The sequence below is a fragment of the Macaca thibetana genome, chromosome 6 (genome assembly GCF_024542745.1).
Source record: "Macaca thibetana thibetana isolate TM-01 chromosome 6, ASM2454274v1, whole genome shotgun sequence".
Classification (NCBI taxonomy): Eukaryota; Metazoa; Chordata; class Mammalia; order Primates; family Cercopithecidae; genus Macaca; species Macaca thibetana.
The window spans coordinates 80,562,713-80,579,160 of record NC_065583.1 but is presented as its reverse complement, the minus strand read 5'-3'; the positions used below and the strand labels follow the sequence as shown (position 1 = coordinate 80,579,160).

The window sequence follows — 16,448 nt, the reverse complement described above, 5'->3', positions numbered from 1 at the left end:
AAGCTACTTTTCCTTGTGATTTGTTTTTTGAGTCATGGGTTATTTAGAATTGTGCATCTGCTTTTCAAGTATTTAGGAGTTCTCTAGGGATAGTTCTGTTATTTATCTCGAATAATTATTCTGTGGTCAGACAGCTGGAATTTTTTTTTTCTTTTTTCTTTTTTTGAGGTGGAGTCTCCCTCTGTTGCCCAGGCTGGAGTGCAGTGGCGTGATCTTGGCTCACTGCAAACTCTGCCTCCCATGTTCACGCCATTCTCCTGCCTCAGCCTCCCGAGTAGCTGGGACTACAGGTGCCCGCAACCACGCCCGGCGAATTTTTTGTTTTTAGTAGAGATGGGGTTTCACCGTGTTAGCCAGGATGGTCTCGATCTCCTGACCTCATGATCCGCCCGCCTCGGCCTCCCAAAGTGTTGGGATTACAGGCGTGAGCCACCGCGCCCGGCCCTGGAATTTTTAAAAACATATTGAGATTTCCTTTATGGCCAAAAATACGTATGATATTGGTAAATAATTTGTGAATATTTGGAAAGAATTGCCAGCTATTGTGAAGTTATTTTATAAATGTCAATTTGGTCATGTTGGTTGTTGGTAGTGTTCAAATCTTCTATATTTCTACTGATTAACTGCCTTCTCACTCTGTTGGTTATTGAAAATTCCTACTGTGTTTGTGAATTTGTCTCTCTTTTTGTAGTTATCAGCACTATGCATTAGGTAATTTGAAATTTCTGTTATTTGATGAACATGAGTTTAAGATTGTTACATTGCTTTTGCCATTATGAAATGACTATTTACAACTGTTAATAAACTTTGTTCTGAAAAGTCCTAAGATATTGAAATAGCCATTTCAACTGTTTTTTGATTAGTATAACTGTGGTATATTTTTTCTATTTTTTAATTTTTTAAAAAAATGTGTGTTAAGAGTTTCTTTCATTTTAAGGCAGGATGTAATGTAATCTTTTTAAGTTTTGAATTTAATTATATTATGTTGAATATTTAGAACATTGATTTTTAATGTGATTATTGATATGATTCAATTTTTTTTCTTTTTCTTCTTTCTTCCTTTATTTTATTTATTTATTTATTTATTTTTTCTTTTTGGACTGAGGGTCTTACTCTGTCACCCAGGGAAAGCAATGGCACAATCAGGCTCACTACAGCCTTGGCTTCCTGGGCTCAAATGATCCTCCCACCTCAGCCTCCCAGTTATTCTGTCTTTTGAGTAGCTAGGACCAGAGGTATGCATCACCATGCCCAGCTAATGTTTAAAAGTTTTGAAGAAGAGGTCTCACCCTATTGCCCAGGTCATTCTTGAACTTCAGATCTCAAGTGTTCCTCTGCCTCCCAAATGTTGGGATCACAGGCATGAGTCACTATGCCCAGCGATTAGATTTAAATTAACTCTTTTTTTCTATTATTCCTTTTTCGTCCCTTCTTCCTTTCTTCCTTTTTTTTTCTTTTAGCCAACATTCTAACTAAACTATTATTTTTATTGTATTATTTTACCTCTCTTGTTGGCTTATTAACTCTAATTTTGGTTTCATGTTTTAATAGCTGCTTAGAGTTAATAGCATATTATTTTTAATTCATCATATTATAACTTCTAATTATATCATACTACTTTACATATACCGTAAGAAACTTATACTAGTATATTTTCATTTCTCACTTTTTAACTTTTGTGTTATTGTTATACATTTTTATTTTATATATGTTATACATTCATTATGTATTTTATTCTTTTTTTGCAACCAGGCAAGTATATTTCAGAAGAACTTATACCTCAAAAACTCCTATGTTTACCTGTATAGCTTCTTTTCCAATGTTTCTTATTCTTTTTTGTAGTTCATATATCCCTCTGGTACCATTTCACTTTGATTGAAGGACTTCCTTAAACATTTCTTGTAATGTGTGTCTGTTGGTGAATTTGTTTAGGTTTTGTATGTTTGAAAGAAGTCTTCACTCTCCCTTTTAAGAGGTTATTGCATATAATGTTCCACTATTTTCTTGTTTGCATTGTCCCATACTAAAATAAATATTCTGTCAAGTGTATCTTTGCTTCCATGCACATAGCATGGCTTTTTCTTTGGGAAGATTGTAATACTTTCTGACACTCCTTCTGTATGAGAAATTTAATTAAATGTGTCCCGGTGTAATTTTCTTTATGTTTCTTTTACTTGGAGATTGTTGAGTTTCTTAGATATGTGAGTTTATAATTTTTATCAAAATTTGAACATTTTCGTAATTCTCAATATTATTCAAACATTATTTTATGTTCCCATTTCTTCCCTTGGGGACTTTGCACACAAGCTAAGCTTAGAAGTCATCTGAATATTTGAGCAGATCCTCTGCATATCTCTTAAGTTCGCTCTCTGCTCTCCAGTTCTCTGTGATGCAAATTCTTGCCACCTTGTTTTCTGAATTCTCAACTCCACCTGCTAACTCAGGGAGTCCAACATGCTATGACAGAATCCTGCCTTTCTGTGCAATAGCCTAAAAATATTCTCTTTTTGTACCTGATCCAAGGCAGAATACTAGGATGGAACACACACACACAGACACACACACACACACAAACACACAAACCACCTCACAGCTATCGCTAATTTGTACTCCCCAGTTTCGAGTATTTTGCAAACATTTTGTCTGTGGTATGATTGTTCCAAAGTGGACAGTAAATTTGGTCTCTGTTATTGATACTGGAGGGGAGCAGGGAAATGCTGGTTAGAGAAGGGTGGGGTCCCTGGTGAGGGCTTGGACCTGTGCCAGGAACCTAAATGAGGAAAAGCGTTTCTGTTTTCTCGTCCAAAAAATTGCCTTTTGGCTCACCACACCCTCCCCCACCCCCATTCTGTATCCACAAAAACCCGAGACCTAGTGGGCACAGACACAAGTAGCTGGACATTGGGAGGAGTAAAAGAACACACTGACACATACCAGCAGACACTGGTAGGCCACTGATGGTGGAAAGATGTGGATGCCAAGAAGAATTTGCACTGGGATGGTCAGAAGAGATTCTGGCCACTGGGTGGCCTGACTACAGGGGAAGACCACTTTCCCACTCCATCCCTATTCTGGCTCCCCATTCACCTCACTGAGAGCTACTTCCATCACTCAATAAAACCTTACACTCATCCTCCAAAGCCATGTGTGATCCAATTTTTCTGGTACACTAGGGCAAGTACTCAGGATATGGAAAGCTCTATGTTCTTGCGAAGAGGCAGAGGGTCTAATTTAGCTGATTAACGCAAGCTTCCTGCAGTTGGCAAAGCTGAAAAAGCACACTGTAACACGTGCCCACTGGGGCTTCTATAGCTATAAACACTCATCCCTAGACGTTGCTGTGGGGTCGGAGCCCAAAAATCCTTCCCACGACTTCTGCACCTGCCTGTCTACATGCTCCTCCTAGGGGTTTGAGCAGTGGGTGGACACTGAAGAAGAGAGCCGCACCACTGTTGCATGTCCTGTGAGGGGGATAAAGGAACTTCTTCCACTTCATTATGCCCATCTTGGCTGAAAAGTAAAATCGATATCTAACTTGCTATCTGTTTTCTCTTTGTCACCTATGTACTTTCTTCTTTTCTAAATTTTCTTGTGTTGCTGCATCTTTTTGGAGTAATGGTGATTTCATGTGCTATTTTATGGTTTATTTTGGCTTATAACCTATATCTTTTATTTCTATATTTTGTTATTATTTAGCGATATGTTACTGTTACTGGAAAGGGGTCCTTATCCAGACCCCAAGAGAGCGTTCTTGGATCTCACACAAGAAAGATTTCAGGGTGAGCCCTCAGAGTAAAGGAAACTAAGTTTATTAAGAAAGTAAAGGAATAAACAATGTCTACTTCATAGAGAAGCGCTGAGGGTTGCTGCTTGCCCACTTTTTTTCGTTATTTCTTGATTATATGCTAAACAAAGGGTGGATTATTCATGCCTTCCCTCTTTAGATCATATAGGGTAACTTCTTGATGTTGCCATGGTATTTGTAAACTGTCACAGCACTAGCAGTAGTACAGCAATGAGGACGACCAGAGGTCAGTCTTGTAGCCGTCTATGTTTAGGTCAGCTTCTTTACTGCAACCTGTTTTAGCAGCAAGGTCTTTATGACTTGTATCTTGTGCTGACCTCCTATCTCATTCTATGACTTAGAATACCTAATCTGAGAATGCAGCCAAATAGATTTCAGCTTTATTTTACCCAGCTCCTATTCAAGATGGAGTTGCTCTGGTTCAAACATCTCTGACATTTCCACTTATTTTATCTCTTATTCTTTGCCATTTATTTCATATACTTTACTTCTATATGTGGTGACACCCTACAATATATGTTCATAACTTTGTACTGACAATTTTCATTCAATATGATATGTAACTATTAGAATCACTTAAATATTTAACCACATAGTTACTATTCTTTGGGCTTTTTATTCCTTTGTGCTGATCCAAGTTTTCATCTTTATTATTTTCCTTCAGCCCCCGTGTTATTTTTCTTTTGTTTTTTTTTTGTTTTGTTTTGTTTTGGTTTTACATTTTTGTAGTTCAGGATTGCTCACAGTATATTTATTTTCTCAGGTTTTGCATTGTTCAATAAAATCTTCACTTTATTTGGAAAACAACTATCACTCTATCTAGAATCTATTATTAACAGGTTTATTTTTAACCTTACAGATACTTTTTTACTGCCTACTGGCAAGGATAATTAATGGTAAGAAGTCTGGGGAAATTCTTATCATTCTTGCTTTGTAATGTATCATTTTCTCTCAAGGTTATTACAATATGATCTTTATCACAGGATTTTAACAACTTATGTGTGATGTCTTGAGTCTTGAGGTGATATTCTCTGTGTGTGTTGGTCTTGAATTCATTGAGATTTTGAATCTGTGACACTGTAATTTTCCTTCAGATTTTGAAAGCTTTATTCTTTATTTCTTCAAATACTTTTCTGTTTTGTTGATTTTCTTGGCACTCCTGTTATGTGCCTGTTAGTCTACTTAACATTTTCCCAGAGATCACTGAGGTTGTTTTTACTGTAATTTTTTTTAACAGTGGCTATCATTTATTGATCTGTTATTACTACTACTATTAATGCTATTGTTATTATTACACACTAACACAGTGAAGTGGGGCAGTTGGCTTTTTTTATTATTATTATATTTTAAGTTCTAGGGTATGTGTGCACAACATGCAGGTTTCTTACATATGTACACATGTGCCATGTTTGTGGGCTGCACCCATTAACTCGTCATTTACATTAGGTATATCTCCTAATGCTATCCCTCTCCCCTCCCCCCACCCCACAACAGGCCCCAGTGTGTGATGTTCCCCTTCCTGTGTCCAAGTGATCTCATTGTTCTATTCCCACCTATGAGTGAGAACATGCAGTGTTTGGTTTTCTGTTCTTGTGATAGTTTGCTGAAAATGATGGTTTCCAGCTGCATCCATGTCCCTACAAACAACACGAACTCATCCTTTTTTATGGCTGCAAAGTATTCAACGGTGTATATGTGCCACATGTTCTTAATCCAGTCTGTCACTGATGGACATTTGAGTTGATTCCAAGTCTTTGCTATTGTGCTATTGAATAGTGCTGCAATAAACATACGTGTGCATGTGTCTTTATAGCAGCAAGATTTATAATCCTTTGGATATATACCCAGTAATGGGATGACTGGGTCAAATGGTTTTTCTAGTTCTAGATCCTTGAGGAATCACCACACTGTTTTCCACAATGGTTGAAGTAGTTTACAGTCCCACCAACAGTGTAAAAGTGTTCCTATTTCTCCACATCCTCTCCAGCACCTGTGGTTTCCTGATTTTTTAATGATCACCATTCTAACTGGGGTGAGATGGTATCTCATTGTGGTTTTGATTTGCATTTCTCTGATGGCGAGTGATGATGAGCATTTTTTCATGTGTCTGTTGGCTGTATGAATGTCTTCTTTTGAGAAGTGTCTGTTCATATCCTTTGCTCACTTTTTGATGGGGTTGTTTGATTTTTTCTTGTAAATTTGTTTGAGTTCTTTGTAGGTTCTGGATATTAGTCCTTTGTCAGATGAGTAGATTGCAAAATTTTTCTCCCCTTCTGTAGGTTGCCTGTTCATTCTGATGGTGTTTTCTTTTGCTGTGCAGAAACGCTTTAGCCTAATTAGATCTGTGTGTGTGTGTGTGTGTGTGTGTGTGTGTTCTGTATTTGTATCAAGGTTTGAGAAATAATCTCATGTTTTGGTTGAGGGTATGATGAAACAGTGTGAGAGAGATAGCGATTTATGCTTAGTTATCCAACTTAAATTGAAAACAACCTAAGGGAGAATTTGTTCATTTTTAAATGTTTAGTTTTAAAACATCAGAACTCAGCCATTTGTACAGGCAAGTTAAATGGTCTCCTGGATTTAGGGTAATTTTGAGAGGTTCAGGTTTTTTATGTGTAGAGACAATCTCCTTTTTTATCAACAGGTTTTTTTCTCATTAGAATCTTACGTCTTTTGGGCAAGTTGAAAATGCAATGAGAAATTTAACTGTATCCTTTTGTACATAAAGTGTATCTTTATATGTAAAATATTCATAACTCTTCTGCAAATATCTTTGATTAAGTGCTTCAGTGGTAATAGAATACAAGATAGAGAACATCTTAAATCGAAGAATTATTCACATTGGCCATTTTCTAAGCAAGTTCTTAATTAAACAGCTCTTGTACATTTTAGAACTATTCACACACACACGCACACACACACACACAACTGATCTAATAATGATACAGAAAAGAGGCAGGAAAATGCAGGGTAGAAGAGGGTGGTTGCCTGGCAAAGGCCCACCCTCAAGCCTGGAAACCCTCAGCCCTGACTGGGAAGAGGCATTCCTGTTTTGAGCCCAAATGTTGTATTTTCTAAGACCACCTTGGCCCTCTACAACCCTGTCTTGTACCCATATAAACCCCAAGCTCCACAAAGAGAGGAACAGAAGAGTGGCAGAGCAGTAGAGTGGCATGGCTGAGATGGAGAGAAAAGAAGGAGCAACTGAATGAGAGGAATTTGGGGACATTAAGGAGATTGTCAGCAACTTAGAATTAATTATGTTTAATTTAAGACTCATTATTCACCTTTTTTTTACTTCTAGTTTCATTTCTTCTGTTATAGTCTTCACTCTGAATTATTTAAAGTTTGAATACACTGCTTTTTTCCAATTGTATTTAATCAAGACTGTGGGTGACCGTCTAAATCTGCTGGCTGTGGTAGATGAACAATACTTTGACTGATATACTATTGATTGCAGTTCTACTTGCAATTGATTTTCTCATTTAAAGCTATCTTTGACTAACTGAACCTCAACTTTTTTTCTCAAAAATAAACAAGTTATAGTATTTAAATACCTGAAGTGCACTGAAGAATTGGATGTCTTTCTAATTCTTTGTTGGCATATGCTAAAATTATCATCTTCCATATTTTAGTATGCAATATAAAAAAAACTGGAAAGCAACACAGTGTATGTGTCAGTCTGAAACTCTCTTTATGTCACACAGTACAAATGATAAATTTTAATGTATTTTTTTTCAACCAAATAAATTGCACACCCAATAGGTACCGGAATCCATGCTATACATGTGTTCACCTTCCTCTGGGACTGTGGAAGTCACCTAAGAAGAAATATAATGTGTTGTGCTTAATAAGGACCATCATCATTCAGCATCCTCATCTACTTCTGTCTTCTAGATATCAACTAGCAAACAAGGCTAAATACTGCATTTCTCAAATTATTCTGTAGGTTCTAATTGTCACTTAGCTTCTGCCAGTGAGATGTATTCTTTTAGAGCTGGAAGTGTAAGCTGACAAGCAAAGTCAGATATGACCATTGACAGTGGCTAGTTTCCATTTCCAGAGTCTAGTCACCAGCTCCATGAGTGTGTAGTGGTTGTGATGGTTGTAGTAATAATGCTGACAGCAGCAGCAATTTTCTCATGCTAGTTTGCAAGAGCATTGATGTTAAATCTAAATGCCATTTATTTCTCAGGCATGTCCAGTGATTTTGTAAGACTTAATTATTCTTCCTAAATTATCTCTTGTTGAAATACCTGGAGTAATTTCTGTTTCTAATTGACATAGATTGTATATATGATACAAATACTGCTTGCTCTGGTATGTGTGTGTATGTTTATGGGCCTATGTATGTGTACAGAGTTAGAAAAACCTAGAATTACCTTCTTGGTTTACTACACACTTCCCATTTAAACTTCCTATAAAGAAATACCCGAGACTGGGTAATTTATAAAGAAAAGAGGTTTAACTGGCTCACAGTTCAGCAGGCTGTATGGAATGTATGATTCTGGCATCTGCTCAGTGTCTGGGGAGGCCTCAGGAAACTTACAATCCTGGCAAAAGCAATGTGGGAGTGAGGCATCTCACATGGTGGGAGCTGGAGGAAAGGAGAAAGGTGGTAGGTGCTACACACTTTTAAACAACCAGATCTCATGAGAACTCTGTCAGGAGAATGGCACTAGTGGGATGGTGTTAAACCATTCATGAGAAACCACCCCCATGATCCATTTACCTATCACCAGTCCCCACCTCCAACACTGGGGATTGTAGTTCTACATGAAATTTCAGCAGGGACACAGATCCAAACCATATCAAAACCAAAAATTAATGATTTCAAAACAAAACTAAACAAAACAAAAATTAAAATTAATACCTGATGTAAATGACGAGTTGATGGGTGCTGACAAGTTGATGGGTGCAGCACACCAACATGGCACAAGTATACATATGTAACAAACCTGCACGTTATGCACATGTACCCTAGAACTTAAAGTATAATAATAATAATAATAATAAATATTCTTAAAAAAAATAAAAAATCAATGGTTTTTTGAAAGATCAATAAAGTTGAAAATCATCTAGTAAGGCTGATAAAGAATAAAAGAGAAAATATAAATTACCAATATCAGAAATGAAACAGGATATTTCTACAAACAATGCAAACATTGAATGGAGAATAAGGAAATGATACAGAAAATCCTACATAAAGTTGACAATATATATAAAATGAACCAAATCTTTTTAAAAATACAAACTAACACAATTTATCAAATAGATAATTATATCCCTGGAACTATTAAGAAAATTGAATTCATAATTTAAAATTCTCATAAAGTAAATCTCCAGGTTCAAATTATTTGAGTTGAGAATTCTGAGAACTCTTTAAAGAAGAAGCAATTTGACACAGCCTATTTCAGAAAAAGGAAAAGAAGAAGCATTTCTAAATTTATTTTATGACCCTAGTCTTACCATGATTCCAAAACCATACAAAGACAATACAAACATAAGACAATGCCAGGCCAATATCTCTCATGAATATAAACACAAAAATCCCCGACACAGAGGTAGAGCAAAAATAATTCAGCAGTATAAGAAAGAATTTTGTACTACGATTGAGTGACGTTTTTTCCCAGAGATGCAAGCCTAGTGTGAAGTGTGAAACTTAATCAAAGTAATCCACCATATTATCAAGCTCAAGAAGAAAGAAAACACAAGATCACATTAATCAATATAGGAAAAGCATCTCACAATATCCAACATTCCATTATAATAACAACTTTCAGAAAAATAGAAATAGAGGGAACCACCCCCATTTACATCAAGCATATTTACAAAAATCCTAAAGCTAACATCCTCTTCTTATTTGACAAAGGTTGTCCAGAATATATAAAAAATAAATTCTCAGAACTAAACAGTAAGGAAATAAAGATCCTATTAGACAATGGGCAAAAGACATAGACCTACATTTCACTGAAGAGTATGTAGTTTCATAAGCAAATGAAAATATTTTTACTTTCATTATCCATTGGAGCAATCAGATTCAAGCCTCAATGAGATATTGCTATACACTTTTCAGAATTGCTAATTGTTTTTTATGTGATAATACCAAATGTGGACAAGGATTTGGAGGAACTGGATTATTTACACAATGTTGGTGGGAATTTGAATGTAAAATGCCACAATCATTTTGAAAAACAGTTTGACATTTTCTAAGACAAACTAAACATTCAACTACCATATAACTCACCAATTGCTGTCTTGAGCGTTTATCCAGGAGAAATAAAGACATGTGTTCCACACAAAAACCTGTAGAGGAATGCACATAGCAACCTTGTTTATGGTAGCTAAGAACAGGAAACAATGCAGATGTATTTTAATGCATGAATTGTTAAACTGTTGTGCATTTATATCACTGAATACTACTCATCATTAGAAAGGAATTAATTATTGATGTGTACAACAACCTACCTGAATCTCCAGAAAATTGTTCTTAGTGAAAAAACTAATTTCCAAAAGTTACATACTGTATGATTCCGTTAATGTAACATTATTGATATGACAAACTTATGGAAAAGGTGAAGGGGGCCAGCCCCTCCGCACCTGTGGGTATTCCTCGTCAGGTGGGACGAGAGACTGAGAAAATAAATAAGACACAGAGATAAAGTATAGAGAAAGAACAGTGGGCCCGGGGACCGGTGCTCAGCATACAGAGGACCCACACCGGTACCGGTCTCTGAGTTCTCTCAGTATTTATTGATTACTATTTTCACTATCTCAGCAAGGGGAATGTGGCAGGAGAGGAAGGTAATACTGTGGAGAAAGTCAGCAAGAAAACATGTGAGCAAAGGAATCTGTGTCACAAATAAGTTCAAGGGAAGGTACTATGCTTAGATGTGCAAGTAGGCCAGTTTTATGCTTTTCTCCACCCAAACATCTCAGTGGAGTAAAGAGTAACAAAGCAGCATTGCTGCCAACATGTCTCGCCTCCCGCCACAAGGCAGTTTTTCTCCTATCCCATAATAGAACAAATGTACAATCAGTTTTTATACCAAGACATTCAGTTCCTAGGGGCAGGCAGGAGACAGAGGCCTTCCTTTTTTCTCAGCTGCAAGAGGCCTTCCTCTTTTACTAATCCTCCTCAGCACAGACCCTTCATGCGTGTGGGGCTGCAGGGATGGTCAAGTATTTCCCATCCTGCGAGGCCATATTTCAGACTATCATATGGGGAGAAACCTTCGACAATACGCGGCTTTCCAGGGTAGAGGTCCCTGCGGCTTTCCACCGTGTATTGTGCCCCTGGTTACTCGAGAATGGTGATGACTTTATCAAGCATACTCCCTGTAAACATTTTGTTAGCAAAGCATATGGTGCACAGCCCTAGATCCCTTAAACCTTGATTCCATACAACACATGTTTCTGTGAACTCAAGGTTGGGGCTAAAGTACAGATTAACAGCATCTCAGGGCAAAGCAATTGTTCAGGGTACAGGTCAAAATGAAGTTTCTTATGTCTTCCTTTTCTACATAGACACAGTAACAGTCTGATCTCTCTTTTCCCTACAAAAGGGGAACAGATAATAGTTACCAAGGACTAAAGAGGGGTAAGGGTAAAGGGAAGTAGGTGTGGCTATAATAGATCAATATGAGGAATCCTTTTGGTGACATAAATGTTTTATGTTTTAATTGTATCAGTGTAAGTAATCTGGCTGTGATATTGTACTATAGTTTTGAATGAATTTAGCATTTGTGGCAAATGGTTAAATATTCATAGGTTCTGTCTGTGTAATATCTTACAACTTCATGTGACCATATTTATCTCAAAATTAGAAATTTAATTTAAAAATATATTGAATAATATTTAGAAATAAATGATTGTTTTGGAATTTCAACCATATTTTAATGAGTTGCGTCTGCCATTGAGACTGGGAACTTGTTCCCGATCTCAATTTTAGGAATCAGAGGTGAATACAATCCTTTCTCTTTCATTTCTTTCTATCTGTTGTTTTGTTTGTTCTTGTACTTGTACTAGAAAGTGGTAATCAGTGGTGATGTTGAGTATTAACAGAATTATAGCTAGACTTGTCTAAACTACATAAAGTATAGATTGAACATTAATCAATAAAAAGCTCATTTTAAAATATATTATGTTGCAATAGCTATAATGAATTTGTCAAATTTCAAAACTACAGCATCAGCTTTGGAATATGTCAGCTTGGCTAGGCTGAACTACATTTCGCAGGATCTGTTTCTTATGTGGTTCCATTTCAGGGGTGGACACAAGAGAGATTCTAGATTTGGTGGGCAGAAGAGAGCAGTAGTCATTTTACAGTGCATATTTGCACATGCATGCATGCACACACACACACACATCTCGTGTTCGCTCTTTCACTTTGTTGACATAAAGCATCAGCTGGGCTTGGAATTACTTTACCTTGGGCTGGATCCTCCTTCAGCATTTCTTCCCACTGGGCAAGACTTTAATGTGCCTTTAGTTCCTTGGTGAGGATCCCTGGCAGAGGACACTGGTTTCTGCAGCTTAACCTCTCACCAAATGCAACAATAGTGGACGTGCATTTCATTCTATCCTTTTGAGTCCCAGCAAGTGCTTGTAAGTTCCAGCCTACTAATTGATCTTCCTTTCCTGATTGCCTCCCCTGTGGATTTCAATCTTCAGCATTAGATACCAAGACAATAATAGCTTTCCAAAGACTACTTAACCAGCCCCCACGATAGTGTAAACCAATTCCTTGTACCGAATCTCTACTATATCTCCTACTATTCTCTGGTTGAACACTGACTGATATAATCTTGGTTTGTATTATCAGAGATAAACAGAGCCAGACATGAGTTAAAGTGGTAAGGAAAGATTTTAATCAGGATAATTGGGAACAGAATCTAGTGTGAACTGAACTTTGATTTATGCAGAGGTGCCTGGGTGTTTAAAAGGGAAAATGATGGGTGAGCAGGTGCTCAGTAGACACGAGGAAGTGACAAATTACAAAAAAAGGGAAACGAAAATTTGATCGTGTGAAACCATCTGGGTTTGCTAACTGGCGCTTATGAAAGTCAAGCTCCTGTCTTCTCACATAGACTAGACAGGAGCTTTCTTCAGGTGTTGGCTAAAACAAACGGTAAATACATTTGGCACTCTTGACTTTTTTTCTTCAAGCAAGCACTTTAAGGAGCTTAAGGTCATCCTAGGAATGTCGCTTTGTGCTACGAGAAACTGTTAGTGTTTTGTTCAAGTCTTTATAGAACAAGATTGAAGCCTAGTTGGGAAAAAAGTTTAGAGAAGTCTGGCTAGTGTTTCATCAAGGAGAGAATCTTTGTCAGTGTAAAGGAATTTAAAGTAGTTATTACTTTTTCTTATTTACTTTAGAAATATGAGAAATATGCAAACTTACATTTGATATGTCATGATGCACTGAGATATATGGCATTACTTTACTAGTATATAATGCTTCATTGTGATATAATTTAAATACATTGAGAAACTATAAAATAAACACTTAAGGAGTTGGAAATATCTTCAGTACAAATTTAAGTTGGAAATAATTCTGTAGTTTTATTATTCACATATTCAATGTCTTCATTTTAAGATATTAGCTATCTTTAATAAAAAGAATAATTGAGTATGTGCAGACTATAACAAGATGTTGATTGTGTTTTGAATATACAAGCCATTACAATATTAAAAAGATGCCAACTCTAAATTTATAAAATGCATTGACAGCCAAACTCAATGATATTAGTTTTGGAATCCTTCCAATAGGATTTCAGAGGAAGACTTTTGTTTCACAGGAATGCTAAAATTCCAAAATTAACATTGATCATCCCTAGCTTCCTTTATCTGTGCACCGGGTCATCATCTAAAAGTTTGAATAATAAATTACCTGAATATTACAAACAATGCATAATTTGAATATGTAAAAAGTAAACGACTTTTGCAAGATCCTGCATATTTGATGCATCAATGATTCTGATTGGTAACATCAAAACTGTATAACTTTTATCTTCACACAGTGTGTGCGTGTGCGAGGCTTTGATTTTTTTGTAATCTTCATGTGAAATTAGGACAATTCCAAATGAGCAATTATAAATTATTCGTAGCTAAATATTAAACTTCACTTACAGTTACAGACTTGTACTATGGGCTCTGCTTCCTTGTGTGATCAGAAAAAAAGGTTCACATTTTTAGCACATTTATATATATAAAGTAATATCCAATTGAATAAAGGAATGAACAATGTTTTGCTTCAAGCTTCCTAGAAGTACATACACACAATTTATCCAAACTATGCCAAACTGCTCAAAATACAGGCCAGAATATATGGGAACATTTAAAGTGCTCTTGTAATGGTATTTTTTCTTTTTCCTTCTTTACCTCTAGAATATCATAATTACCTATTTCTCCACTCCTTGCAAATACATTTTATATCACATCTTTTTTAAAGATGGTATACTCCCTTGTAAGATAGCAGCACCTTTGATGGCAAGGATATAAACTTGTCTCCTTGAATCTTTAGTAATCAGCAAGATGGTTAACACTGTGGATTTAAAAGTAGTTGTTCATGGAAAGAACAATGTAAATTAACAAATAGATGAAATATTTTCCTCTGATTAACTAGAAATTATCCCACCACTCTTTGCAATCTCTGCTATGGTAATTTTTGTGTGAACAACCTTAACAGTTTTAGGAGGTCACATTCATCTATTGTTGAAGCTGTACACATCATATAAAATGGATGTGCATTTATGTAACAACAGTTTGAGAATTCTTTTCAAGATCAATCTCCTGAATTCTCTTATTAACATTTTGTTCTGGTTGACTACATTATTAGGACTGATAAAGCCTGCCTTCAGTAAGATTATATTCTAGTAGAATAAATTAGGAAAATGTGGTAAAATTACACAAAGCTAGTACTAAATTGGACTAAAACAGTACAAAAATACTAGAAATAATATAACTAGAACAGTAGCATAAATAATTTTTAGACAGAGAAGTAATTATATTGAACAAAAGGGCAAAAACTTTATATATTAAAAAAACTGACAGACTGAACTTTGGTAAATCTTATTGTTCGTATGTAAGATTTCAAACAAAAGTTGAGGAAAAGTATTTAAATTGTATATGAGGCACCTGGTAATTGTTCAATTGTAGATTCTGATCCAGCAGATCTGAGGTCAGCATTCTGCACTTCCAAAAATCATCCAGGTAATTACAACGCTGCTATTGTTTTGTCTATTCAGAGATTACGAACATCGTTATATACTAATTTATTTTTATATGGTCAAAAAATGTAATTTTTTATTTTAATATATGTTTAATTTACCTCTACATGTACATACATCTAATACAATATTAAATATATATGTGTATTATTATATAGCTACTAAATGGTTACATATCCATTTCATGTTAATAAAAATAACATGCCCAATCCAATATTCATTATTAGATTCAAAGTTCATTTTGTTTATTCCTTTTCTCCCTATTAACATATTTAGCTTTTAGAATGCTGTGTTATGTTTTTCAGAATAGATTTTCCACTAGAGTAGCGGAGTATAAAAATACTAATAAGCTATTCTTATCACCAATCTCTCTTAGAAAGTTCTTGTAGAAAAACACAGGAGAAAAATATATTAGAGATGCATTTGTAATAATCAGCTGAAGGTAGCAGTGATATAACTATAAGAAAATGCTAATACCTTAGAGTTTAGACTACCTTCTCTTCATGCCTTCCTTCACCCTGGTGATTTTTCCTCCTTCTTTGTGTCCCCTGCAAATCAGATAGTAATAGAAGATTCCTGGCTCAGCAAGAAACCAGAGCTCCACCTAGGGGTAGAGTTTCAGGATGAGATCTAGAAAGTGAATTTTGCAGCCTATGTATTTCATGTAATTTACAAATAAAAATTATTTAGGAAATAATAAATTGCATATGAGAAACATTTTACTATCTTTTTCTATATTTTTATGTCAAAACATACAATCACTCTTGTAATATGTCTTCATTTTTAAAATCTTAATGATGTTAAATCTTTTCAAGAAACAAAGTACTTTCAAGATAATTAAAACAATGCACTGAACTCACTAAACTCATGCAAATACTAGTGAATATTAAGTAGTATCATAAAAGTTAAATTTGGGGATCAGATGTTATCATTTCAAATTGAAATAATGTTGTTTACAATTTCTTCAAGTTTAAAATCATTTGGGGGGTTCCAAATATTAAATGGTTCCTACCTGGGCATAAAATAGGAGATCTATTGGGTTGGCCTTAGTCTAGCAGTATTGTTGCCAATGTTTGGCCTTCTCTGAGGCTACTTCTCAGAGAAATGGCTAGTGTTTCCTCCCACAGAGTAGGCTTTACCATCCATATGTTTTATTATTTTACTCAAACATCTAAGTAACGATTGATATTTATTTTACTTTATATGTCCATAAGTTAGCCCTGTAATTGCAATTAAACAGGCATTTAGATTTGCTTGGGGTAATCTCAGCTTACACTGTTTTCCCTGTGTTCATATTAACATGCCTCTGTTTTATCACAAAAGTGTCCTGTTTGGGTAATATACTCTATCACCTATGGTGTAGTGGTTAAGAAAACAGGACCAAAGCAGACTGCTTTCAATTAAAACCCAGC

The 16,448-nt window shown here is 35.6% G+C and overlaps 1 long non-coding RNA gene across 1 annotated transcript in view; it reads right to left on the bottom strand.

Moving 5' to 3' along the window:
* Positions 1-15,585, bottom strand: part of LOC126957035 (uncharacterized) — a 79,208-nt gene extending 63,623 nt beyond the window's left edge. The window contains exons 1-2 of the long non-coding RNA XR_007726629.1: positions 15,514-15,585; positions 10,053-10,111 (exon numbers count right to left, since the gene is read on the bottom strand). This is a non-coding gene — a long non-coding RNA (uncharacterized LOC126957035). The remainder of the gene's footprint in view (positions 1-10,052; positions 10,112-15,513) is intronic.
* Positions 15,586-16,448: the final 863 nt, after the last annotated feature.